Raw genomic sequence first — 8,601 nt, 5'->3', positions numbered from 1 at the left:
CCAAGACACTTGCTATATCCACTAAGGCTTCATCCCACTTCATCCTACCAACTATACCGATATAAAGCCGTTCTATAAAAATTCAAGACAACAAGAAAGCAAGAAAACGATAGCGATCGGTTTGGGAGCGCCACGGGGAGGAAAGAAGTATTTCAAGGACCCGGCCGTGGACGAGAAAGAATAGAAGAAAGGGCATGCCCGACCCGAGCTACTAGGCCGGGGCCTAAGGAGAGGAACTATTTCAAGCAAGGATGCTATGACCTCGGACTTGAGACCGATTCAAAGATATAGGAATGAATGAATCCAATGTCATCTATACCGTGTTTTGGTCGTCATAATGTGACAGCTTTCACTTCGCTGCCTCTCTCTCTATTCTGCTTAGGGAATGGGCTTATTCATTCCGATTTCGTAAATACTTCGTAAATATCTCCCCACCTCGGTCTAAAAAGCTCATGCCTTCTTGCTTGTCGTGCGATGACGAAGCCCGCTCGTTCCTTTCTTTCTTTGTCGGGTCAAGGAGAACCGCTTGGTTGGGTTCTTTGCATGCTTATTCCACTTCTTTTAGTGAGAGGACTTTCATCGCAGCAGCAAGTGGGCTTAGGCTCGGTTCATCGATTGTCGTGGATTCTGCTTTTAGTAGAAGATTCTATTCATAAGGAGCGATTCGCGTTCTTTCAATAGTAGTTATCTCTCCCTTCATCTCGAAGGAAGAGGAAATCGACCCCAAAGAATTGGTCATCATTCTGGCCTACCGACGAGGTCGAGTTCCTCCCTTATTGAGAATCTATATGGCTTTGTTCGTCTCTATTATTTGATTTTTCAATAGCCAAAACTTGAGTTTCGTGTCTGCGAGAGGTCAATGTACTAGGGCTCATGCCCAAATAGGGCTTTTTTTCTCTTGCATGCACCTTCGTTACTCATTCATTCAAATCAAAGGAAGCTCCATCGGTAAAGGGATAGGGATGGCGATTGGCTTGGTTGGCGGTGGTGTAGCTTAGCTTAGATAAAAGGTTACTTCTAGTTCCTTTCGGTAGCACGAGTGGAAAGCCCTCAAAGCCTTTAAATTAAGGAAGCCGAGTTGAACAATGCAGATAGAGTTTCAGCCCAAGGAAAGCCCTACTCCCAAAAAGTCTCTGAAGCGATCGGTCTTTTCTGTAAGTCGATGTTGCAAGTCTTATGGTCCTAACAGAGTACTGAGCCAGCACTCCGGAAGCCTTTGTAGGGAATGGGGAAGGAAGACCAGACATGAGCTTGAGCCCGAGAGAAAAAGAAATATCGCTAAAACCGAGACTCGAGACTCAAGTCAAGGAGATCGGATAGACGAAAAGTACTTTCCTCGTATGGAGAACAAATCCTATCTCTTATCTCTCTAGTTCCGAACTCTTGGTAAGCTAAGTTTCTTTGAATATACCTTTCAAGAAAAGGCCTTTCTTTTATGCCTTATTTGTTATGAAAGAGGAACCCGCTTTAAACCAACTAACTTGATCGATTTAGTGCTTGGATTAGGTCCGGGTAGAGAACGGTAGGGCGGTAGGCTTTTCACTTTAGCCGTTGTTATTCAAGGCCTTACTTTACTCGTTTAAAGCTTTTTGATCCCTCTTTCTTTCTAGTTAGGAGGCCGTAGATGAAAGCCTCTTCAAGAAACTCTTTCCGCTTCCGCTCGAATCTGGATAGTGGCTTTGGTTGGAGAAGAGAGTGTTTCATTCACGGTTTAAGGCTAATGAGTTACTATACGTTAGTGAAGTTTGACAGCGCCAGAGACGTAAAACCCTTTTCGCGGATCGACTTAGAAAAACAAACCACTTCTTGTTTTGAAAAGCGCCACAGACAGATTCTGGGGTTGTAGAACAACTACTTTTTGCCGTTCTTTTTCCGTTAGCCAATATCGAGACTCTAAGACTCCTTGCGCTTAGCCCACCGCAGTGCTTTGATAGAGAGTAACTTTCGGTCAGTAGGGCGCAAGGATCTTGAATCAATTCCTCTTTGCCAAGAGCTAGTTTAGATATGGCAAGCGGTTCGAGTCAAGTGTCGCTTAAAGAATCAATTGTTGGCAAGAGTCACAAATATGAAGTAAACGACTTGGTCTCTTCGTAAAGTGACTTTGACCAAATAGAGTATCCTTCCGTATAGGGAAGGAAAGGCTCTCAGCCTTCGTAAGGGCTTTCATTAGCGTGAGAAGGCGGTGAAAGGGTATTGAGCTAAGAAGCTTATACATGGCAACTATAGGGCTTATAGAGAATGAGAGGGCTCACTTGACGAGTGCCGAGCATTGTTCGTCGTGCTAGTTCCGCTACTACGGTTCAAAGGGTAAACGAAACCTTCTTTCTCTTGCTTTCGCCCACGTCTCTCTTTCAAGGGTTCCACTTTCTTTGGTAGCTTTGGGCAAGGCAAGATCGGTACTCGGTCGATCTTGCTCTAGCCGCTTTCGCTTAAGGAAGGTTGATTTTCCTTTCCGTGAAGTTTTTGTTCCAGTCCACTTCTTAGTCAATGGACCGATAGTTGAAGGGACGGATCATGACTATGACTTCTAGGTAAACCTGTAAGTTAAGATTTCAAGGAGTTGAACCCGCACCAAGCGAGAGAAGGAACCAAGAAAGCCAAGAATTAGATTAGGGCGAGGGAGAGCATTCAATTTTATTGCAGGTAGCGGGCAGGCGTCACCTAAGAGAGCCATCACTCGAAGAAAAACCAGTAGTTCAGTTTCGGTACTCAAGTTCCAGCGCTCGTAGAAAGATAAAGTGACAATAAGGAACAAATATCCGTTACCGCGTATTGATGATTTGTTTGATCAGCTGAAGGTGTTTCGAATGTGGATTCAGAGTTTCAAATTGACAACAACGATTGTTTGAGGTTCAGAAGTCGATTGTGTGTTCCAAGAAATTGAACTTATTTCGATGATTTTGAGCAAGGCTCATAGCAAATTAATGTCGGTTCACCCGGTAGTACGAAAGTGTATAATGATCTCAAGTGTCGATATTGGCGGCACGGTATGAAACGAGACATTTCTGACTTTGTCTCAAAGTGTTTGATATGTCAACAAGTGAAAGCGGAACATCAAGTGTCTTCGGGATTACTTCAGCCGATTATGATAACCGAATGGAAATGGGATCGAGTCACGATGGATTTTGTATCTGGGTTGCCATTGTCACCAAGCAAGAAAGATGCGATCCGGTTGTTATTGATAGATTGATAAAGTCACTCATTTTATTCCCGTACGTACGGATTATTCACTTGACAAGTTAGTCGAACTGTATGTTTCTCAGATTGTAAGGTTACACGGGGTACCTACTTTTATTGTATCGGATAGAGATCTGAGATTCACATCGCGATTTTGGAAGAAATTGCAAGAAGCACTGGGTACCAAGTTGCATTTTAGCACCGCTTTTCATCCCCAGACCGATGGTTAATTCAAGCGGATAATTCAGATACTCGAGGATATGTTGAGATGTTGCATCCTTGAGTTTAGTGGTTCATGGGAACGGTATTTGCCTTTGATTGAATTCGCTTACAATAATAGTTTTCAATCAAGCATTAAGATGGCACCTTACGAGGCTTTGTACGGTCGTAAATGCCGTACACCGTTGTTTTAGACCGAGCTCAATGAAAGTAAAATTTTTGAGTTTGATTTAATTAAAGATGCTGAACAGAAAGTAAAAGTGATTCGTGAAAGTCTGGAAACAGCTTAGATCGTCAGAAGTCGTATATGGATTTAAAACGAAAAGACATTGAGTATCAGGTCGGAGACAAAGTATTTCTTAAAGTTTCACCTTGGAAAAAGGTGCTCAGATTTAACCGTAAGGGCAAATTGAGTCCGAGGTTCATCGGGCCGTATGAAATATCCGAACGAATTTGGCTAGTCGCATACAGATTAATTTTGCCCCCTGAACTTGAAAAGATTCACAATGTTTGTCATGTCTCGATGCTTCGACGTTATAGATCCGATCCATCGCACATAATTAATCCATCCGAGGTTGAAATACAATCTGATTTGAGTTATGAAGAAGAACCGATTCATATCCTGGCTCGCGAGGTGAAAGAGTCGCGAAACAAAAATGTTCTGTTAGTAAAGGTGTTATGGCTCAAGCACGGGATCGAAGAAGCTACTTGAGAACCTGAGAACTCTACAAAAGAATGATACCCGAATCTATTTACTGGTAAGATTTTCGGGGATGAAAATTCCTTAAGTGGGGGAGAGTTGTGACAGCCCTAATTTGACCCCAGTCGAAAAGTGGTTTCGGGACCACAAAATCGAGTCATAAAAATAATTAAACGTTATATTCTATGCTTATTATATGTGAAAGTGTATGTATGAAAGTATCGTGTCTTAACTTTGTCATTTGAATGTGGAAATAGCTAAAAAGGACTTGTGTGTTAAAACCTAAAAATGTGATAGGAAGAATTTAGAGGGCCGAATAATGCATGGTATATAACAAGGAGGACTTGCATGTCAAATGGACCACTATTAAATTAGTGGACGACAATGATGAAAGTTGACAGAAAAATATGTATTTTGTATTGTAAAATAATAACCTAATGAATGTTATATGATTCCATGTTAGTAATATAATATTTAATGATATTATAAGAGGAATCATAGAAGGAATAAAAGAAAAGGGAGAGAAGAGAGCTTTATCTTCTTCTTTGTTTTTTTGCTGCTCATTCGAATGGAGGAGAGACCATGACACTGGCGCATGTAGGAAAAACCATTGTTTTGGCTTGTTTAAAAGCTAAATTCTTCAAGCAATTATTAGTTCTTCAAGCAATTCGCTAAAGGAGAGGGAGACGACGGTAGTAAGAAGGGGAAAAAGCTTGCTTTAAGATAGGTACGGTTGGGAGAGAATTTGGGTAAGTCCTTGAGAATTTTTTTTTTTGTTTTATAATTTCATGCGCTATTTTAGATTTCTGCTGCAATTATGTTGTTAAAAAAAATGGATGGATTGAATGTGGTTCGGTAAGAATGATGGTTGCATTTTTTTTTGCTAACTTATTTTTGGACGGATGTAATATGTATTTGCATGGATGCTTCACATGTTAAATGTTGTCTCCAAGTATAGACATAAGGAAGGTAAATTAAAATCGAGCCATAAACTTGATTGATTTCTTATGTATTTAATGTTATTGATCTCCGAGTTGAGTAATTTCATTGCTATTCAACAAATAAGAATTTATTTCTATCCGATTTAATACTTTTTACTTTGCTGCCCAAATTTGTGCAGCCCTTTTCGTCTGAATGAAATAATGTTCCATTTATGAGGTTTGAATACTAAAATACTGATGCTGGTTAGTTTGGTTAAGTCAATTTTGTTATTACACGTTAAACAATTGTATATTGTCGATTAAATGTTGTCCAAAGTCGGACAGTCTTATCATGTTTGTTAAATTAAATGCTTGAGATAATAGAGTGTAATGCTGTCCGCATGTGACATTTTGTTATCTGCTTCTAATTTAAATGCTTGCTTAATTAAAGATGCAGATTGTATAAAACATGAAAAAATAAAATTAAATTAAATTAGTACATTGCATGATCTTGAATGATTAATTAAATGCTTTTTGATGGCTTTGATATATCATTATCAAACTATAAGACAATATATATACGAGTATTGTATGTATAAAATATTGAAATTTTATATGTAATGTGATGTTTGTTTGTGTGTTTAGAATGAAATGCCCTACTAGTGAGAACTCAATCATGTTTAATTGTGAGCCTTTCTTGGCCTTTGTCAAATTTTAATTGCTTAAATTTCTATATTTTCCTACTTATGGTTTCGGTTGAAGAGTTCATTCGATACAAGGAAAAGAGAAAGTAGTTGAATAGCCGATCCGAGACCTGCTCAAAATATTCGAGGTAAGTTTTGAGTAGTCACCTTTAGTATATAATTGATGATGCCTTGATATGTGTATATTAGATGAATTGTGACCTTTCGGTTCTACTTGAATTAAGTGGTGTGATAAATAATTTATGTATATGACTTATAGTCGAATGGTCACTATGTGTTAAGCTTGAATGGCGAAATGGATATGTGATATTTATGTATGACTTTCGAATCGAAATGTAAATGATGATATTCATATGGAGCTTATATCTGAACGTAGCAAATGACTACTAATGTGATATGTTGAATAAATTGTGTTAATATATGATTAAATATGCATGATATTTTATGTGTATCCGGACTTAGAGTCCGCAGGCTATGTGCTGGAATTATATCCGGACTTAGGGTCTGCAGGCTTCGTGCAGAAAATGTATCCGGGCTAAAGTCCCGCAGGCTTCGTGCTGGAAATGTATCCGGGCCAAAGTCCCGCAGGCTTCGTGCTGGAAATGTATCCGGTTAAAGTCCCGAGCTTTGTGCTGATAATATAATTTCGGTTTTATACCTAGTAGGCCAAGTGCCGATGAATTTGATAAAAGTATACAATTACAAGATCCTACACTAAGTTGACAAATTGAAAGTGCATTACATATTAAGTTGGCCAGGTATGTATCATGTACTCGTATGCGATTTTGATTTGAATTAAATTATAAATATATAAAGTGATGCATCTGTGAATAAGTGTTATGACTATAAATGTGATTGTGATATATTCGGTAAATGTGTGAAGTTATGTGAAGTGATTCTATGTTTATATTCAAATATAAACACTTGGTCCTTGTGGAAAGGTTTGTGGAAGTATATGATTTTATTTTTAGGTGATTACGATCTTGAAAAATTAAATGTGACTATGATATTGTATTTCATTCATTTTAATTGAACTAAAGCTGATAGCGAAGCATTTTAATGCCTATGTTATATGAGTTCGATCTTGAATGACATGATATACATGTTTAGATAATTTGAATGCAAGGAATGTGTGAAAGAGCAAATTTGTAATAAATCTGCTTGGGACAGCAACTGTAGCGTGATTTTGTAAAATCATCATAAATTGTGGAAATTGAATTAGAAGCTGAATAAATTATGAAATTAAAGCTTAATGAGTCTAGTTTCTTATAAAAGAAACCGTGTAAGAAAAAGAATTTTCGATAATGAGATATTTGAAGTGGAGTGAGATAGAGTCAAAATGACTTTGAAATCCCCTGTTCTGTCTTCAGAAAATCATTGTAAATTGTACAATGATGATTATAAGATAAAAGTTATATTATTAGACTCCTTAATGAGTCTAGTTTCAAATGAAGTAAACGATAACATATTTCGAATTCTATATAATGAGAAAATTGATTTGTAGTGAAGAGTGGTCAGAATAGTCAAACGGTGAAACAGGGGAAACTTCAATAAAAATCTGGTATTGATTGGTCAAACCAAAAATTCTGAAAATTTTATGGATGGAAGATATATAAGTCTATTTTCATAAAAAATTAACGGCACTTTATTTGGAGTTTCTTATCTCCAGTTATAAATAATTTAGTGACTGTTGTTCAGGAAAACAGCTTGTAGTGAATTTGTGATTTTGTTGCAAACATGGTTAAAACTAGTTAATGAGATACTTTTCGAGTTCTTATGATCTTATTTGTGATTTCAATATTTGGTTTTAATTGAGTTCAGATTCAAGTGAGGTGAATTTGCCAAATATGCATTATGTTCATGGATACTTTGCCGAAATGGCAATTACCTAGGAATGATTTCTTGAAAATTTGAAATAATCGATCTATAAGTAAATTAATTGTTTGCATTGCTTAAAACTTACTAAGCATTGAAGCTTACTCCGTTCTCTTTTCCATTCCTTATAGGTTTATCCTTTAGTTCGAGTTGGAAGAGCCGGAGATATCATCACACTATCGAGTCATTATGTGAGTTGAGAAGATGGTATATCATCATGATTTAAGGCATGTATAGGATAGACTATAGGTAGAATGATATTTTGACTTTGTATACATTATAGCCATGCGAAGATGGCTCGCTTATTTTGTTTAGAGAAGCCTTATAATTGAACTAATGTGTTGAAATGTTTTAGTTAAAACTTGATAGTAGTTAATTTGTTATTAGATATTCGATTATGTTTTGATAATTAGTCATTTTGGAAATTTATAAGAGCTCTTATGAAAAAATCAATGAGACAGGTTGCATTGTTGATAATTTATGTCTGGTAAATATCTTTGACCTTATAGAAGTTTTGTTCAGTCAAGTAATACCTCATAACCTTATTCTGGCAACGGATACAGGTTAGGAGTGTTACAAACCAAATGAAACATTTCAGTAAAATGGGCTCACACGCCGATGTAGCTTGCCCGTGTAGGCCCACATGCCTGTGTGGCCCACACGGCCTACCTAGCCATCACACGGCCGTGTCTAGTGCGTACGGCCTGGCCTCGTCGATCACACGCTCGTGTTATGGCACACTACCTACCATATGGCCTACCACACGGCCTATCATATGGTCGTGTGGCGTCGACAGAATGGTTTTGGCTTTCGTCAAAACCTCATTTTCTATGTTTTTGGGTACACACACCTAGTTTCAATTGAAGCTAAAACGATCATTGAGCACTCTATAACCTACAAATCCATATTACAATACCCAATATCAGTGTTACTAACGAAACTTAACCGAAATTACAACAGATTGCCCTACCTAAAAACCTTCAAAAACCTTACCTTCGATCAAGTA

General features: G+C 37.7%; 1 long non-coding RNA gene across 1 annotated transcript; it reads left to right on the top strand.

The window, feature by feature from the left end:
• The first annotated feature begins 6,388 nt into the window (after positions 1 to 6,388).
• Positions 6,389 to 7,956, top strand: LOC128291461 (uncharacterized). The gene is made up of 2 exons (XR_008281253.1): positions 6,389 to 6,478; positions 7,727 to 7,956. It is a non-coding gene; the product is annotated as an uncharacterized LOC128291461 (long non-coding RNA).
• Positions 7,957 to 8,601: the final 645 nt, after the last annotated feature.

Source organism: Gossypium arboreum, chromosome 4 (genome assembly GCF_025698485.1).
Source record: "Gossypium arboreum isolate Shixiya-1 chromosome 4, ASM2569848v2, whole genome shotgun sequence".
In the NCBI taxonomy this organism is placed as follows: domain Eukaryota; kingdom Viridiplantae; phylum Streptophyta; class Magnoliopsida; order Malvales; family Malvaceae; genus Gossypium; species Gossypium arboreum.
This window is presented reverse-complemented; position numbering and strand designations above follow the sequence as displayed.